This window comes from Anomaloglossus baeobatrachus, chromosome 4 (assembly GCF_048569485.1).
Source record: "Anomaloglossus baeobatrachus isolate aAnoBae1 chromosome 4, aAnoBae1.hap1, whole genome shotgun sequence".
Lineage (NCBI taxonomy): Eukaryota > Metazoa > Chordata > Amphibia > Anura > Aromobatidae > Anomaloglossus > Anomaloglossus baeobatrachus.
Window position 1 is genome coordinate 464,582,490 of NC_134356.1, and position 19,105 is coordinate 464,601,594.

At 52.9% G+C, this 19,105-nt stretch overlaps 1 protein-coding gene across 5 annotated transcripts in view; it reads left to right on the forward strand.

The window, feature by feature from the left end:
* FAN1 (FANCD2 and FANCI associated nuclease 1) overlaps window positions 1-19,105 on the forward strand; it is a 109,760-nt gene that overhangs the window by 68,745 nt on the left and 21,910 nt on the right. The window lies entirely within an intron of this gene.

Sequence of the window (19,105 nt, forward strand, 5' to 3'; positions counted from 1 at the left end):
TTACACTAAAAAGTGTAGCTCCTCCCTCCGAGCATATACAACCCAAGCCTGGACCCCTGGCATGTCCCTTCTCACCACACTGTGTCGGCGGTGTTGTTAAGGTTGATTTCGGGCTGGAGCCTTTCATGCCGCGCTCCTTCACCATCCCCTAGGGCTCTGGCTTGAAGTGGGAGCCAGCACGGTTCTTCCTGCCTTGCAGGAGACCGGTCTCCATCCGCAGCCCCTTTTGGATCCTGCCGGACGGAGCAATCATCCCTCAGGGACCTGGACCTGCGTCTCACAAGCTAAGTATCTGAGACGTTATTGTCGGGGGGTCCATTGTATTTTATTGTTGGGGAGAGTGTGCTGTGTAACTATTTTGACATTTCCGGCCGGTTCTCTGGTTTTCACCGGAGAACCGCGCCGATGGTGCCTGCGCGCCGGCCGCATAGTTAAATCTAGGCCCCGGCTTCGCCTGAGGCCTAGTTTCGATTTCACTGCCCCTGCATGTCACTCATGCAGAGGGACAGTGCGGCTCCGCCCAGCGGCTGTTCGGCACAGGGAAGGGACACTCCTCTCTGAGGAAAGATTCCCTCCCCTGTATACCTCCTTGGCCCTCCGGATCCCGCTCTTAGAGTAGGCCCCGCCCCCTCTCCTCGCTCCGGCGCCATTTTATCAGCGTTCTCACACTGATCGGAGCTGGCTGCAGTATCTCTCTGGGGGTCCGGCCTGTGGGTTCTGGAGGGCACACAAACGGTCTGGTAAGCCACAACCTCCGGTTGTGGACCTGCTTATATTCTCTCTGGGGGCCATTCTGGCTCAGAACCCTCACTTCAGCAGCATGTCTCACACAAGGAGCAAGGATGCAAGGCTGTACTCAATATGCACTGCATATAAGCTCGTACTGCCTGAACCGAGCACATATCCACATTGTGATGCCTGCTCTAACATGGTGGTGCCTCAGCCTGGAGTCTCACTCCCAGTGGTCCCTCCGGCTGCTCCGGCTCCGGTGGCTTAACCCCCAGCTTGGGTAGAATCCTTCTCTAAGTCTATCTCCCAGTCCTTTGCCGACTCCATGGGACAGTTGTCCCGGACTCTGCTGAGCATGCATCAGCCCCCTTCTCAGGGCGCCTCTGCTGCTACGGCTCGCTCAGCAGAGCTCACAGAGCTCAGACCCCGTCCTCCTAAACGGAGACACAGGGGCTCCTCTCCTTCCTCGTCCCGCGGCTCTGATTCACGAGCTGAATCGCTGAACGAGGAGGATGCCTTTACTGTGCCCCCGGACGCTACCTCCATGTGCCCCATTGATCTAACCGAAGGTGATCCAGATGTTAGTGATTTGATTGCGTCCATTAATTCTGTACTGGACCTCAATCCGCCAGTATCAGAGGAACAACCCTCTCTGGCAGAAAAGCACCAGTTTACCTCACCTAAGAGAGCAAGGAGTGTGTTCTTTAACCACTCCAGTTTTCAGGCCACTGTGACCAAGCCCAGGGCCTGTCCTGACAAGCGCTTCCCAAAGCGTAGTTCTGATGACCGTTTTCCCTTTCCACCGGAGGTGGTCAAGGAGTGGGCTCATTCACCAAAGGTAGACCCTCCGGTGTCTAGAATCTCAGCCCGGACAGTTGTATCTGTGGCTGATGGCACCTCACTTAAGGATTCCACTGACCGCCAGGTTGACCTTCTGGCCAAATCTGTATATGAAGCGGCAGGGGCCTCATTCTCCCCGTCTTTTGCAGCAGTGTGGGCTCTTAAAGCCGTCTCTGCTTCTCTGGAGGAGATGCATTCCCTCACCAGGGACTCTATGCCCGAAATGGTTGCCTTAACTTCCCAGGCTTCAGCCTTTTCATCCTATGCCATGTCTGCCATTCTGGAGGCTTCTCACCGCACGGCGGTGGCTTCGGCTAATTCCCTCGCTATCCGCAGGATCTTGTGGCTTCGAGAGTGGAAAGCAGACGCTTCTTCCAAGAAGTACCTTGCTGGGCTCCCATTTGCTGGGCCCCGGCTGTTCGGCGAACAACTGGATGAAATTATTAAGGAAGCTACTGGCGGGAAGAGTACTTCCTTGCCACAAACTAAAACCAGGAAACCTGTCCAGGGCAGGAACCAGTCGAGGTTTCGTTCCTTTCGTCCCTCTAACTGGTCATCCTCTAAGCCCTCAGCCTCGTCCACTAACTCAGCCAAGGACCGAAAACCCAGCTGGTGCACGAAGCCGCGTCCTCAGAAGACCGCAGGAGCCGCTGCCACTAAGGCAGCCTCCTCTTGACTATCTGGCCGCGCCAGCAACGTCCTTGGTCGGTGGCAGGCTCTCCCACTTTGGCGACGTGTGGTTTCAACACGTTTCCGATCAGTGGGTGCAGGATATCATCTCCCACGGCTACAGGATAGAATTCTCTTCCAGCCCGCCAAACAGATTTTTTCTGTCCACTCCCCACTGCTCCAAGGCCGCCGCCTTCTCTCAGGCCGTGGCATCCTTGCAGGCCAACGGAGTAATTGTACCGGTTCCCGCCCGGGAACGGTTCAGAGGTTTCTACTCAAATCTCTTCCTAGTCCCCAAAAAGGACGGTTCCTTCCGGCCCATCCTGGATCTCAAGCTTCTCAACAAGCATGTTCTGGTGCGGCATTTTCGCATGGAGTCTCTGCGATCAGTCATTGCCTCAATGACCCAAGGAGATTTTCTAGTATCCATCGACATCAGAGATGCCTATCTGCATGTGCCAATTGCAGTTTCACACCAGCGTTGGCTACGTTTTGCAATCGGAGAGGAACATTTCCAATTCGTGGCTCTCCCCTTCGGGTTAGCCACGGCCCCTCGAGTATTCACCAAGGTCATGGCAGCAGTGGTTGCGGTTCTGCACCTCCAGGGGTTGGTAGTGATTCCTTACCTGGACGACCTTCTGGTCAAGGCTTCATCCAGTGCAGACTGTCAGCGGAGTGTCTCGTACCTAGGGATGCAGTTCGAGACTTTGCCGGCACTTGTAAAGCTGCCCTTAGTCAAACAGCAGTCCCTCCATCTGGCGGTGCGCTCTTTGCTGAGGTCTCGCCGTCACTCCATCAGGCACCTAATGCAGGTGCTAGGTCACATGGTGGCGTCAATGGAAGCGGTTCCCTTTGCCCAGTTCCATCTGCGTCCTCTGCAGCTGGACATTCTCCGCTGTTGGGACAAGCGGACTTACTCCTTGCACAGGTTAGTGGCTCTGTCGCCACAGACCAGGGGCTCCCTTCAGTGGTGGCTTCGGCCTCTCTCTCTGTCTCTGGGACGCTCCTTCCTGGCCCCGGCCTGGGTGATCCTCACCACGGATGCCAGTCTATCCGGTTGGGGAGCAGTATATCTCCACTACCGAGCACAGGGCACTTGGACTCCGTCCGAATCAGCCCTCTCGATCAATGTGCTGGAAATCAGAGCTGTGCTTCTAGCTCTCGTAGCCTTTCACCACCTGTTGGCGGGCAAGCACATTCGAGTCCAGTCAGACAACGCGACAGCGGTTGCCTACATCAATCACCAGGACTCGCGGCCGCCTGGCAATGTTGGAGGTTCAACGCATCCTTCAGTGGACGGAGGACTCCAAGTCCACCATATCCGCAGTCCACATCCCAGGCGTAGAAAACTGGGAGGCAGATTATCTCAGCCGTCAAGCCGTGGACAGCGGCGAGTGGGCTCTGCATCCGGCAGTGTTTCGGTCAATCTGCCGCAAGTGGGGCACTCCGGAAGTGGATCTAATTGCATCCCGGCACAACAACAAGGTCCCGGTTTACGTGGCTCGCTCCCACGATCCTCAGGCCTTTGCAGCGGATGAGCTGGTTCAAGATTGGTCCCAGTTTCGTCTGTCTTACGTGTTTCCCCCTCTAGCTCTCTTGCCCAGAGTCCTGCGCAAGATCAGAATGGAGGGCCGTCGGGTCATCCTCATTGCTCCAGACTGGCCCAGGCAAGCTTGGTACCCAGACCTGCTCCATCTGTCCGTAGAGGTGCCGTGGCATCTTCCGGACCGTCCAGACCTTCTCTCACAAGGTCCGTTTTTCCGCCAGAATTCTGTGTCTCTCAGATTGACGGCGTGGCTCTTGAGTCCTGGATCTTGACGACTTCTGGTATCCCTCCTGAAGTCATCTCCACTATGACTCTGGCTCGGAAGTCTTCCTCGGCCAAGATATATCACAGGACCTGGAGAATTTTCCTGTCCTGGTGTCGCTCTTCCGGCCATGCTCCTTGGCCTTTTTCCCTGCCGACCCTTCTGTCCTTTCTACAGTCTGGTCTGCAGCTGGGACTATCCCTCAATTCCCTCAAGGGACAGGTCTCGGCTCTGCCAGTGTTGTTCCAGCGGCGTATCGCCCGGCTGGCTCAGGTGCGCACGTTCATGCAGGGCGCATCTCACATCATTCCGCCTTACCGGCGGCCTTTGGATTCCTGGGACCTTAATCTGGTCCTCACGGCCTTGCAGAAACCCCCTTTTGAGCCACTTAGGGAGGTTTCTTTGTCTCGTCTTTCACAGAAAGTGGTCTTTCTAGTGGCCATAACTTCCCTCAGGAGAGTCTCTGATTTGGCTGCGCTCTCTTCGGAGTCACCTTTTTTGGTGTTTCATCAAGACAAGGTGGTTCTCCGTCCGACTCCGGACTTTCTTCCTAAGGTGGTATCTCCTTTCCACCTTAACCAGGATATTTCCCTGCGTTCCTTTTGTCCGGCTCCTGTTCATCGCTTTGAAAAAGCGTTGCATACTCTGGATCTGGTGCGGGCGCTCCGGATCTATGTGTCTCGCACCGCTGTTCTTAGGCGGTGCACCTCTCTTTTTGTGCTGACCACAGGTCGGCGTAAGGGCCTCTCGGCTTCTAAGCCGACCCTAGCTCGTTGGATTAGGTCGGCCATCTCCGATGCCTACCAGTGTTCTCAAGTGCCTCCCCCGCCGGGGATCAAGGCACACTCGACCAGAACTGTCGGTGCCTCTTGGGCTTTCAGGCACCAGGCTACGGCTCAGCAGGTCTGTCAGGCTGCCACTTGGACTAGTCTGCATACCTTTTCGAAGCACTACCAAGTGCATGCTCATGCTTCGGCAGATGCGAGCTTGGGCAGACGCATCCTTCAGGCGGCTGTCGCCCATTTGTGAAGTTAGGTTTCGCCTACTTCTCAGTTTTCTGTTTATTCCCACCCATGGACTGCTTTGAGACGTCCCATGGTCTGGGTCTCCCATAGGAACGATGAAGAAAAAGAGAATTGTGTTTACTTACCGTATATTCTTTTTCTTATAGTTCCGTAATGGGAGACCCAGCACCCTCCCTGTTGCCTGTTGGCAGTTTTCTTGTTCCGTGTGTTTTCACCGGCTGTTGTTGTAGACAGAGGCTCCGGTTGTTCCGGTTCTTGCTCTATCTCTACTTGTGGGTGGCTGTCCTCCTTCAGCTTTTGCACTAAACTGGCTATATTTGGTTATTCAGGGGGTGTATATGCTCGGAGGGAGGACCTACACTTTTTAGTGTAGTACTTTGTGTGTCCTCCGGAGGCAGAAGCTATACACCCATGGTCTGGGTCTCCCATTACGGAACTATAAGAAAAAGAATTTACGGTAAGTAAACAAAATTCTCTTTTTTTTTCTTTCTGTCAGCCCTCTCTGTTTTGGTGGGTGAAGAATATGCTATAATGTATGAACACAGAGACATGAGGGATTCTTTTTATCACATGTCTGTGTAATATATGTTTAGAAGCAGCAATATTGAAAACAATATAAAACACTACTGAGCAGGGCAGGTGCTTCCAGCACTGGGGTGAGATTAAACATCTACTGGAAAGTGGCAGTATAATCTGTCTATATCTGCTTCTCCCTCCTCCACCCTTTATAGACTTTAAAGGGAACCTGTCAGCAGATATGGGGCCTATAAGCTGCAGCCACCACCACTGAGCTCTTATAGACAGCATTCTAACATGCCGTATATAAAAGCCCAGGCCGCTGTGTAGAACTTTAAAATCACTTTAATACTTACCTAAACGGTAACGCTGCAGTGGAGTTGGGTCATATGGGTTTCTCCATTCTCCGGGGCCGGCGCCATCTTTGTCGTCCTTCTTCTGAAGCCGGGGTGCATGACGCGTCCTACATCATCCACGCTTGCCAGCATTGAGGGCCTGCGCAGGCGCACTGATCTGCCCTCAGTAGGGAAGATCAAAGTATTGTAGTGCGCCTGCACGGGACCGGCGAGTGTGTATGACGTAGGATGTGTCATGCACCCCGGCTTCAGAAGGAGGACGAACGTGGCCGAAAGAGGAGGCGCCGGCACCAGAGAACGGAGACGCCCATCTGACCCATCTGCAGCGTAGTGACCGGTTTAGGTAAGTATTATAAAGTGATTTTTACGTTCGACACAGCGATCTGGGCTCTTATATACAGCATTCTAACATGTTGTATAAAGAGCCCACTGGTGGTGGCCGCAGCTTATAGGCACCAAATCTGCTGACAGGTTCACTTTAACACTAAAAAGAACTGGCCTGTACCTCCAAACAAAATAAATCAAGAGTCAACAGGTGCGGGCTGCATATTACACAAACAAAAAGGATACAGCAGCCTTCAGTAAGCGCTAAGATATATGTAAACATTGGATATATGAAATCTCTACTGCATTACTGCTATATAGAGTATCCTTCAAAATTAAGGTACTTAGTGCATAAATTGGCCAGTTCATGAGAGCCCAGCAGCAGTGACAAGGCGTATCTTTCTGTGATTGATGAATATTAGGCGTAGGGGCCTGTGGAGACACGGGGCTCAGTGGGCGCTCTCGTCCACTAAAACCCGCCGCCTTTAGAAAGACAGCGTGGCTCAGGGCTCATCCCAACTGAACGCCGGCCTCCTTAACCGTGGGCGTAACACTACTCAGACAACACAGGGTGAGGGAACCACAATAATTAGACTTTATTGGATCCCCAAACAATTAACGGCACATAACACAAAACCAGCAAAACACACAAATGTAACAGGCAACAGAGTCTCACCCTTCCGCTGGCTCACCAGGGATTTAGAATGTCCATGCCTCACAGGTTCCAAGCTGTCTGAGGTCTGCAAAGTCTGTAACAGGTGACTGAACTGTCCCAACCTGAGTGTCCTCCTTAGGTAGACCTGGTTTGATGTTAAAATCCTGGCAGCCGGAGTCTAAATCCCTAGACTGTGGATATGGTCTCCAACCGGGTCCGGAGTCCCTAGATTGAAGCCATAAGATATCCTGATCCTCTAGTCAGCTCCAAAGAGCTTAGACTGGATCCATCAACCTTCATCAACCCTGGTGGCTTAAAGAAGTCCCTTTTATAGCCATAACCTTCCACTTAGATACACTGCGTCCTCATCGATTGGTTGGACAAGATCGCCTCTCCCATTGGATGAATCTCAAGCTGCATAGACAATGTTCATTTAAATGATGTGCATAGAAAGACTGAGGGTGTACATGTAAACTGGGAGTCACCGACTAGACAATGGCTACTAAGGTAATTACATTATCAATACACAACTACAATACAATGGTTACTGGAAATGTCTGGAGAACAATACGTCTAGCTTTCAGTGGCCAACACAATTACATTGAGTCAACAAGAGTCTTGTAAAAACAATGAGGGACTTCTCCCCCATCCATAGACAATCTATCATGCTGTCTGGCTGGATTTTAAGAAACTTTAACCCATGAGAGTCCATGTCGTCACAGGGCCCTTTGCACACTACGACATCGCAAGCCGATGCTGCGATGCCATGCACGATAGTCCCCGTCGCAGCTGCGATATCATGGTGATAGCTGGCGTAGCGAACATTATCGCTACGCCAGCTTCACATGCACTCACCTGCCCTGCGACGTCGCTCTGGCCGGCGACCCGCCTCCTTATTAAGGGGGCGGGTCGTGCGGCGTCATAGCGACATCACACGGCAGTCGGCCAATAGAAGCGGAGGGGCGGAGATGAGCGGGACGTAAACATTCCGCCCACCTCCTTCCTTCCGCATAGCCGGCGTGAGCCGCAGGACGCAGGTAGAAGATGTTCCTCGCTCCTGCGGCTTCACACACAGCGAGGTGTTGTGTGATGCCGCAGGAACGAGGAACAACATCGTAACATCGGTCCTTCCCAATTCATGGAAATGACCGACGCTACACCGGTGATACGATTACGACGGTTTTGCGCTTGATAATCGTATCAAAAATGCTTTACACACTACGATATCGCCTGCAACGCCGGATGTGCGTCACTTTCAATTTGACCCCACCAACATCGCAGCTGCGATGTCGCAGTGTGCAAAGTACCCCTTATTCTGTCCAGAGCCACTCTCGGCAGCACAGATTTGCATCAATTCCATCGGAGGTTGTAAAGTGCCCCTTAGGGTTCAAACATGCGTTTCATGGGCTAAAAGTCTATTGTATGATGCATTTTCCCTGTTTCCCTTGAGAAAATAAAAAAATTGGAGCAAAAGCAATATTTCTTTGTCGCTCCATTGGGAGACCCAGACAATTGGGTGTATAGCTTCTGCCTCCGGAGGCCACACAAAGTATTACACTTTTAAAAAAGTGTAACCCCTCCCCTCTGCCTATACACCCTCCCGTGGACCACGGGCTCCTCCGTTTTATGCTTTGTGTGGAAGGAGGCATACATCCACTCATGCATTCTCATACATAGTTATGTCGGATGGAAGAAAAGAGGTCCCCGATGGGGTCCCCGGCATGTTACCTTCTCACCCCACTAAGTCGGCGGTGTTGTTAAGGTTGAGGTACCCATTGCGGGTACGGAGGCTGGAGCCACATGCCGTCTCCTTCACCATCCCGTATGCGGCTCTGGGAGAAGTGGGATCCTATGCGGTCATCCATGTGCTGGGACCATGCTCCATCCGCAGCCCCTGGTGGAACCTGCCGGACCGGAGCGTCTTCATCCCCAGGGACCGGGCCCTGCAACTTGAAGGTACTCTGTATCCTCATGTGAGGACTGTACAGGGGTCGCACCTTCTCCCCGGAAGCCGCGGTGGTTCCGTCCGTTGTCTTTTCGGCGGACTTCCGCGCCGACCGTGCCTGCTTGTCGGGTGTGGCCTTAAATTTAGCCCCCGCCTTCGCCGCGGCCTAGTCCGAAAAATCCCGCCCCCGAGCCTGCCTGTCAGGGGTAAGGGCGGGATTACCGACATGACGTCGGCCTTGAGGGCTGGAGCATCCTGCATGTCTCCCTCCCCCCTCATTGACCACTTTGGGGACTCCAGATTTCCGCTCTCTGCTGGCGCCGCCCTCGGCTCCACTCCCCCCCTGAGAGCTCCGGCGGCCATTTTTAGCATTCTGCCGGTGGATGCTATTCAGCAGCAAGGCTCTGCAGCTCCGGGGGATCCACGACAGGGAATCTGGAGGACACACTCCGCTCGTTAGCGGTTGGTAAGCCACACCGGTCACCCGGTGCTGGTCCCCCTAAGGTGCCGGGATGGATATATATATATATATCTGTTCGGAAAGGCGGTATACCCTTTTCCCATATACCCTCAGTGGTCACTCTCCTAAGAGACAACAGCATGTCGTCCACAAGGAGCAAAGCTACTAAGGCACATATTTGTTTCGCGGCCTGTACCTCTTGTGGGGCTATGTTGCCTGCGGGATCCACCTACCCTCACTGTGATCAATGCTCGACTCCTACCACGCTTGCTCAGCCGAAGCCTCGGGCACTTGTGGGCCCCTCGGCTCAGGTAGCCCCCCCTGCTACCCCTGACCAGGCTGCAGGGACAGAGTCACCGTCGTTGGCCTCTTTCGCTGAGAAACTCTCTCAGTCACTTTCTCAATCCATTGCACAGTCTATGGACAAATGGTCATCTAAGCTGCTTGAGGCATTGCAGTCCAGACCGGGCCCTTCACAGGCCCCGGCCCCTGTTAGTTTGTCTCCTCCAGGCCCTTCTCGGTCCGCGCTGCAGCGCGCTCCCAGAATAGCCCCTAGGTCCCAGGCGGAGGACTCCTGCCCGAATCGCAGCCCCAGACCTGCTAAGCGGCCTCGCTGGGATTCTTCCCCGGCCTCCTCACGCTGCTCTGGATCCCAGCTTGAGGACTCTCAGGAAGACGAGGCGGACGTGGGAGCTCAGGGCTCTGACCCTGACTTCGCCCTTAACCTTGATACCCCTGAGGGGGACGCCTTAGTAAATGATCTTATCTCGTCCATCAACCAGGTGTTGGATCTCTCACCCCCGCCTCCTCCTGTAGAGGAGTCGGCTTCTCAGCAGGAGAAACACCAATTCCGTTTCCCCAAACGTACGCGCAATACGTTTTTTGATCACTCTAACTTCAGGGACGCTATCCAGAAGCCCAGAGCGGTCCCGGACAAGCGCTTTGCTAAACGGCACACTGACACGCGTTATCCCTTTCCGCCTGAAGTTGTTAAGGGCTGGGCACACGCTCCCAAGGTGGATCCTCCAGTCTCTAGATTGGCTGCTAGGTCCGTTGTGTCTGTTACCGATGGCTCATCCCTGAAGGATGCCACTGACAGACAGAGCTCTTGGTGAAGTCTATTTATGAGGCCACGGGCGCGTCTTTTGCCCCGGCCTTTGCGGCTGTGTGGGCTCTCCAAGCAATCTCGGCATGTCTGACTGAGATTAATGCTGTCACGCGGAATTCTGCTCCGCATGTGTCTTCCTTGACCTCTCAGGCATCAGCATTTTCGTCCTACGCCATGAACGCCGTCCTGGACTCCGCTAGCCGTACGGCTGTAGCATCCGCTAACTCCGTGGTAGTCCGCAGGGCCATGTGGTTGCGCGAATGGAAAGCAGACTCTGCTTCCAAAAGGTTCTTAACTGGTTTGCCTTTTTCTGGCGAACGTTTGTTTGGCGAACGGTTGGATGAGATTATTAAGGAATCCTCGGGAAAGGACTCCTCCTTACCCCAGTCCAAACCTAAGAGACCTCAGCAGAGAAAAATCCAATCGAGGTTTCGGTCCTTTCGTCCCTCCGCCAAGCCCCAATCCTCTTCGTCCAACAGGCCGGAGAAAGGCCAGAGGAACTCCTATGCGTGGCGGTCCAAGTCACGCCCCCAAAAGGCCGCAGGAGGCACTGCCTCCAAGATGGCCTCCTCATGACTCTCGGCCTCATCTAGCCACATCCTCGGTCGGTGGCAGGCTCTCCCGCTTTGGCGACGCCTGGTGGCCACACGTTCAAGACCGATGGGTGAGAGACATTCTGTCTCATGGTTACAGGATAGAGTTCAGCTCTCGACCTACGGCTCGTTTCTTCAGAACCTCCCCACCCCCCGCACAGGCCGACGCACTTTTTCAGGCAGTGGACGCTCTAAAGATAGAAGGAGTTGTGATTCCCGTTCCCCTTCAGGAACGTGGTCGCGGATTTTACTCCAACTTGTTTGTGGTGCCAAAAAAGGACGGGTCATTCCGTCCCGTTCTGGACCTCAAGCTGCTCAACAGACATGTGAGAACCAGACGGTTTCGGATGGAATCTCTCCGCTCGGTCATCGCCTCGATGTCACAAGGAGACTTCCTAGCATCGATCGACATCAAGGATGCTTATCTCCATGTGCCGATCGCACCCGAACATCAACGTTTCCTGCGTTTCGCCATCGGGGACGAACACCTCCAGTTCGTCGCATTGCCCTTCGGCCTGGCGACAGCCCCACGGGTTCTCACCAAAGTCATGGCATCCGTCGTGGCGGTCCTGCACTCTCAGGGCCACTCGGTGATCCCCTACTTGGACGATCTCCTAGTAGTCAGGGCCCCTTCTCGGGTGGCGTGTCAACAAAGTCTTACCGTCACTCTGGCGACTCTCCAGCAGTTCGGGTGGATCATCAATTTCCCGAAATCCAAGTTGACGCCGACCCAATCACTGACTTACCTCGGGATGGAGTTTCATACCCAGCCACCGTTAGTCAAGCTACCGCGGGACAAACAGCTTTCTCTGCAGGCGGGGGTGCAGTCACTTCTTCGGAGTCAGTCACACCCCTTAAGGCGCCTCATGCACTTCCTGGGGAAGATGGTTGCAGCTATGGAGGCAGTGCCGTTCGCGCAATTCCATCTACGGCCACTCCAATGGGACATTCTTCGCAAATGGGACAAGAGTTCAGCTTCCCTCGACAAGAACATCTCTCTTTCCCTTGCAACCAAAACATCACTTCAGTGGTGGCTCCTACCCACATCTCTGTCTCGGGGAAAACCCTTCCTCCCCCCAACCTGGGCCGTGGTCACCACGGACGCGAGCCTGTCAGGTTGGGGAGCGGTTTTTCTCCACCACAGGGCTCAAGGAACCTGGACTCCAATAGAATCGTCCCTTCAGATCAATATTCTGGAGATTAGGGCAGTATATCTAGCCCTATTGGCTTTCCATCGGTGGCTGGAGGGCAGGCAGATCCGAATCCAGTCGGACAACGCCACTGCCGTCGCCTACATCAACCACCAAGGCGGCACTCGCAGTCGTCAAGCCTTCCAGGAAGTCGGGCGGATTCTGCAGTGGGTGGAAGTCACAGGCTCCACCATCTCCGCAGTTCACATCCCGGGCGTAGAAAACTGGGAAGCAGATTTTCTCAGTCGTCAGGGCATGGACGCGGGGGAATGGTCTCTTCACCCAGACGTGTTTCGAGAGATCTGTCGCCGCTGGGGAACGCCGGACGTCGATCTCATGGCGTCACGACACAACAACAAGGTCCCGGCCTTCATGGCACGGTCTCAGGATCACAGAGCTCTGGCAGCGGACGCTCTGGTCCAGGATTGGTCGCAGTTTCGACTGCCATATGTGATTCCCCCTCTGGCGATGCTGCCCAGGGTACTACGCAAGATCCGGTCCGACTGCCGTCGCGCCATTCTCGTCGCTCCAGACTGGCCGAGGCGGTCGTGGTATCCGGATCTGTGGCATCTCACGGTGGGTCAACCGTGGGCACTTCCAGACCGCCCAGACTTGCTGTCACAAGGGCCGTTTTTCCATCTGAATTCTGTGGCCCTCAACCTGACTGTGTGGCCATTGAGTTGTGGCTCCTAGCGTCTTCAGGGTTATCTCAGGATGTCATTGCCACCATGAGACAAGCCAGGAAGCCAACGTCCGCCAAGATCTATTACAGGTCTTGGCAAATCTTCTTATCCTGGTTCTCTGATAATGCTTTTTCCTCCATGGCCGTTTGCCTTACCCACATTCCTTTCATTCCTACAATCTGGAATGGACAAGGGTTTGTCCCTCGGCTCTCTCAAGGGCCAAGTGTCGGCGCTCTCCGTGTTTTTTCAAAAGCGTTTAGCCAGGCTTCCGCAGGTCCGCACGTTCCTGCAGGGGGTTTGCCACATGGTCCCACCTTACAAACGTCCGTTGGAACCTTGGGATCTTTTTTTTTTTTTTTTTTTTTTTTTTTTTTTTTGTGAAGGAGAAAATTTATTATTTCAAGTAAAAATCATTATTTCTGACCTCGGCACTGTCTGGATGACATTCTCTATTCATTATGCAACTCATTTCATAAATAAAAGTAAGATTTTTCATGGGGAAGACAAAATTGTCTGGTGACCCCAAACTTTTTTTTTTTTTTTTAAATTCTTTATTTTAAAGCCAAACTCGTATCAAACAATACATCCCCTGCTCCCAACTGGGACGCAGGTATTATTACAGAAATGACGGTAATATATATACAAACAGTCAGCACACATATGCAATTCCCATCTCCACTACTACTCAAGTCTGGCCCAGTTTACATCTTTTATAAGCCGACCCAACTTTAGGGAAGTAGGGAGAAGAGCGAAGAAAAAGAAGTCAAAGCCTGAAAAAGATTGAAGGCCTGTAGAGAAAGAGAGAAATAGAGAAAGGGGTGGAAGAAGAAAGCAGGAAGGAAGATCGGGGAATAGTGTGGAAAAGGAAAGAAGAGAGGGGGAGAAAGAAAGAGAGAAGGGAGAGAGAAAGAAAAAAAAAAAAAAAAAAAAGGGGGGGTAAATCACTACTCCTGAGGTTCCAAGAGCAAGTCCGCATATTCCGCCGAGTAGGTGAACTCCATCCATGGAAACCATGTCCGATAAAAGTCCTCCTGGCGATCGTTAATAGAGGATGTCAAATCCTCCATGTACATCAGATCGTTAATCCGCGAGACCCACTGTGTCACCGTGGGGGGGGTAGTAGACTTCCAACCAAGCGGGATGCAAGACCTGGCCGACATGACCAGAAATCTAAGCAAAGATCGCCTATATTTAGAGACCGGGAGTTCGGAAAGCTGTAGAATGAACAGCTCCGGACCCAATGTCTCAGTAGTACCGGTCACTCGTCTGATTACCTCCCCCACTTCTGACCAAAACCGCTGCAACGAAGGGCAGGACCAGAAAATGTGCATAAAATCACCCTCCCCCAGACCGCATCTCCAACAAACTGGGTCAACTGAGGGAAACATTCTATGGAGTCTGGTCGGGACCCTGTACCACCTAGCCAACAGTTTGTAGTTAGCTTCCAACAGTCTGGAACTGATCGAAGTTCTATGTGCCAGCTGGAGAATGTTGTTTCTTTGTGAGTCAGATAAACTAATCCCCAGGTCCCTCTCCCACTGCAGCAGGTAGGCCGGGGGGGGCAAATCCCCCGGATCTGATAGCATATTATATACCAGAGATAGTGAGTGCCGTAAGACTCCCTCTCCCAGGCACAACTTTTCAAACCCCGTAGGAGGTCCGACATATCGACTGAAGCGAGGGAGGGAGTGCATGTAGTGCCTCAACTGCATAGCCCTCCAATCCCCCAGGGGACCCGAAGGCAAGAAGCTCCGGATATCCGCTAGTGAAAGCCAATCCCCCTCTCTACCCAGATGACAAGCTCTGAATTTGCCCCCTTGAACCCACTTTCTGAAGACCGGGTCCGAAAGACCAGGACGGAATTCCGGGTCACCCAGAATGGGTGTCATAGGAGAAGGCACTGGCAAAAGGAGTCGTCTGACCTCCCCTATCGCACAGCATTCAAGAGTGGCGCCAATGGTAGGATGGGATCTCAGAGCCGGCAGGGAGAGGTTCAAAAGCCAGGGGATGGCTGGGAGATGTATTTCCGAGAAACTCTGTTCTAGGGCCACCCATGGCTTTGTGCCGGAATGACGGCACCAGTCCAATACCCTAACCATGTGCGTGGCCAAGTAATACTTTTTGAGGTCTGGGATACCCAAGCCTCCCCTACTCTTAGGTCTGCACAAAAGAGACCGGGAAAGTCTCGCAGGCTTGTTGGCCCAGATAAATTTGATCTGTAGAGAGGCCAGTTCCTTGAAGAAAGAGCTAGGGATTTTAATCGGCAAGGATTGGAAGAGGTATAAGAGACGTGGCAGGATATTCATCTTCAAAATTGCACATCTCCCGAACCATGTGAAGTAGCCCTTCCCCCAGTTAGCGCAATCTTTCCCAATTGACTGCAGAAGCGGGAGATAATTCAACTTGTAAATTTGACTAGGGTCCGCAGTCAACTGGACTCCCAAATACTTCAGGGACTGGCTAGCCCACCTAAACTCAAACGCAGATTGTAGCGATGTGACTTGCTCAAGGGGAAGAGATATATTTAGGGCCTCCGATTTTGACATATTAATTTTAAAGTTGGATAGAGAGGAGTATGTGTCCAACTCTCTCAGAAGGTTAGGGAGGGAAACCCGCGGGTTGGTAATAAAAAAAAGCAAATCGTCCGCATAAGCCGCTATTTTATAAGTAGAACCTGAGGCGTTAGGGCCCGAAATGTTAACGTTACTTCTGATCCGACTGAGCAGGGGTTCCAGAGTCAATATGAAAATCAGGGGCGAGAGAGGACAGCCCTGTCTTGTTCCATTGCGAATGGGGAATCTCTCTGAAAGGAGACCGTTCACTCTGACTGCTGGCGAAGGGATGCTGTACAGGGAGCAAATCCAAGCAAGCATCATACTCCCCAACCCCACAGCCCGCAAGACCTCCTCCATAAAAATCCAGTTAACTCTGTCGAACGCTTTTTCTGCGTCGGTTGACAGAAGCATCAAAGGCAGCCCATCGGATTTAGCCTTGTGTATTATGTTCAAAGCCTTAGTCGTATTGTCCCTTGCTTCCCTACCCATCATGAACCCCGCCTGGTCTGGGTGAACAATCTCCCCCAGCAATGGGGAAAGTCTATCCGAAAGAATCCTAGTGAAGAGCTTCAGGTCTGTGTTGAGGAGAGAAATGGGTCGATAACTAGAGCACGAAGTAGGGTCTTTGCCCTCTTTGGGGATAACTACAATATTAGCAGCCAGGGTATCCCTTGGCAAGGGGACGGCTTCAGCATGTGGGCCATGGTTAAATGCTGAGAGAAACGGGGAAATCAAAATGGAATCCAACTTTTTGTAATAGAGCAGAGGAAAACCATCCGGGCCAGGGGCCTTGCCTGTGGGAGATTTTTTAAGTGCGGACCAGTATTCCTCCTCCGAGATGGGCCTTTCCAGATCAGCCGCAGCCTCCGGCTTGAGACAACCCAAGCCGGAGTCCGCGATGTACTTCCGTATACGGCTACGCAATTCCGTCCTGGCCTTCCCAGACCGCCCCTCATCAACTGCATAAAGGGTGGAATAAAAATCTTTAAAAGCGGAGGCAATGTCTTTCGGCAGAGTAGCCCACCTGTCTCCCGCGATGTGCACCTTCGAAACATATCCTCTCGCTCTCTGAGTCCTCAGAGCTCTAGCCAGGGCCCTGCCACTCTTATTGCCAAATTCATAGAAATGCCGTCTGCACCTAGCCAATGTTCCCCTAGCCTTATAATATAGCAGGGACCGCAACTCCTCCCTCTTCTTGACCAAAATGGCCCCCACGTCCCCTCCCAGAGACCCCTTGTGGATTGCCTCCAACTCTCTAATGTCTGTCAGAAGGGATGTAACCTTAGCCTCTCTTTCTCTCTTCAGACGTGCCCCATGTTTGATGAACAGTCCCCTCACCACACATTTGTGTGCCTCCCAGACAATGCCCGGGGACACCTCTCCCCCCCCGCTGCCGCTGAAATATTCCCTCAAGGCCTCCCTTATTTCCTGCATTGTCACCGGTTCGTCAAGTAGCGAAGTGTTCAGGGTCCATTGACTCTGCCTCCCGATGGGGTAGCCGAGGGATAGAGTTATTGTGATCAAGGCGTGATCAGAGAATGATATGCACTCGATTGAGGAAGCCACCAGAGAATGTAGATCCCCATGTTTGAGGAAAAAGAGGTCTAACCTGGAGTAGCAATCATGTACTGCCGAGTAAAATGAGAAATCTTTGTCTGATGGATGCAGCAATCGCCATGCGTCTATTAGTTGATGGTCATGTAAACCCCGTCGCAAGCGACGTAGTGCCGAATGTGGCACACTGGACACTCCTTTGGAGCTATCCCTCGGCGGCTCCAACACAACATTAAAGTCACCCCCGAGGACCAGAGTACCCTCAGAGAATTCCTCTATCTGCTCAAGGTAACGCAGCAATGTGGGGCATTGACCCGAATTTGGCAAGTAGACCGCCACAAAGGTGAAAGTCTGAGTAGCAATGCGTCCCTTGAGCATCAGAAGCCTTCCCTGATCATCCGAACGAGAGTCCAACAGTTCCCATGGGAGCGTACTGGACATTAAGATGCTTGTGCCCCTGGATCTAGAGTCAGGGGAGGGTGAATGATGCACAACAGGATACCTTCTATCGGCAAGTTTGTATGGTTTTGCCTCACAGTAGTGTGTTTCTTGGAGGAAAGCGACCTGAATTCGATTTTTCCATAGTAGGTTCAGGAGAATAGACCGTTTCTCCGGGCTGTGAAGACCCTTAACATTCAGTGAGCCCACCCGAAGCTCAGCTTGTCTCAGCTTCGTCATACTCCGTCACTGACCTCTGGAGGAACAAACAACAAGTTACACACACAAAAAAATAAGAGGGAGGGGGAAAGAGAGGGGGGAAAACGGATGAGTGGAAGAGGGGGGGTGGAAAGAATATAGGCAAGCGAAAGCGAAGACCCTTTAGCAGGGGAGAGAGAAAGATGTAGAAGAGCAGAAAGTGAAAAGACAGAGAGTGGAAAAGCAGCTGATCTGCCGCACGCAGTACCAGGGACCAGCCCAGAAACTGCTTAGGTATAGATAGGGACAAGAACTGACATGTGGCCAGAGCTCCAACCCGCGCCTCACTTATTTAAGCCTGATGACCCAGACCCCAAACAACCGGGGAGGGTCTGTCAAATTAACCTCCCACGGACCCTCCCACCCAAGATGGAAATGCAAAAACCCCCCTCCCCCGCCCGCCCCACAAACGACCCAACGACAACAGATCAAAGTTGCAATGAACATTAGTCAGTATGCTGTGGACTGTTGGGCCAGTCGTATGGCCAGAACACTTGCCATCGGAGCCAGGAAACCTTGGGATCTTAACAGCGTTCTGACGGCCCTTCAAAAGCCGCCTTTTGAGCCGCTGTGGGATGTCTCTCTCTCCCGTCTTTCTCAGAAGGTGGCCTTCCTGGTGCCAGTCACATCACTTCGGAGAGTGTCTGAGCTTGCAGCGCTGTCATGCAAAGCCCCCTTCCTGGTTTTCCACCAGGATAAGGTGGTTCTGCGTCCTGTCCCGGAATTTCTCCCTAAGGTGGTATCCCCTTTTCATCTAAATCAGGATATCTCCTTGCCTTCCTTTTGCCCTAATCCAATTCACCAGTGTGAAAAGGATTTGCACTCTTTGGATCTAGTGAGAGCACTCCGGTTCTACGTGTCTCGCACGGCGCCCCTGCGCCGTTCAGATGCGCTCTTTGTCCTTGTTGCTGGCCAGCGTAAGGGCTCTCAGGCCTCCAAGTCAACCTTGGCTCGGTGGATCAAGGAACCGATTCTCGAGGCCTACCGTACTTCTGGGCTTCCACTTCCTTCAGGGTTGAAAGCCCATTCTACCAGAGCCGTAGGTGCGTCCTGGGCTTTGCGGCACCGGGCGACGGCTCAGCAGGTGTGTCAGGCAGCTACGTGGTCTAGTCTGCACACTTTCACGAAGCACTATCAAGTGCATACCTATGCTTCGGCAGACGCCATTCTAGGTAGGCGAGTCCTCCAGGCGGCGGTTGCCCACCTGTAAGAGGGGGCCGTTTTCGGCTCTTTTTATTGAGGTATTGTTTTACCCACCCCGGGACTGCTCTTGGACGTCCCAATTGTCTGGGTCTCCCAATGGAGCGACAAAGAAAAAGGGAATTTTGTTTACTTACCGTAAATTCCTTTTCTTCTAGCTCCTATTGGGAGACCCAGCACCCGCCCCTGTGCCCTTCGG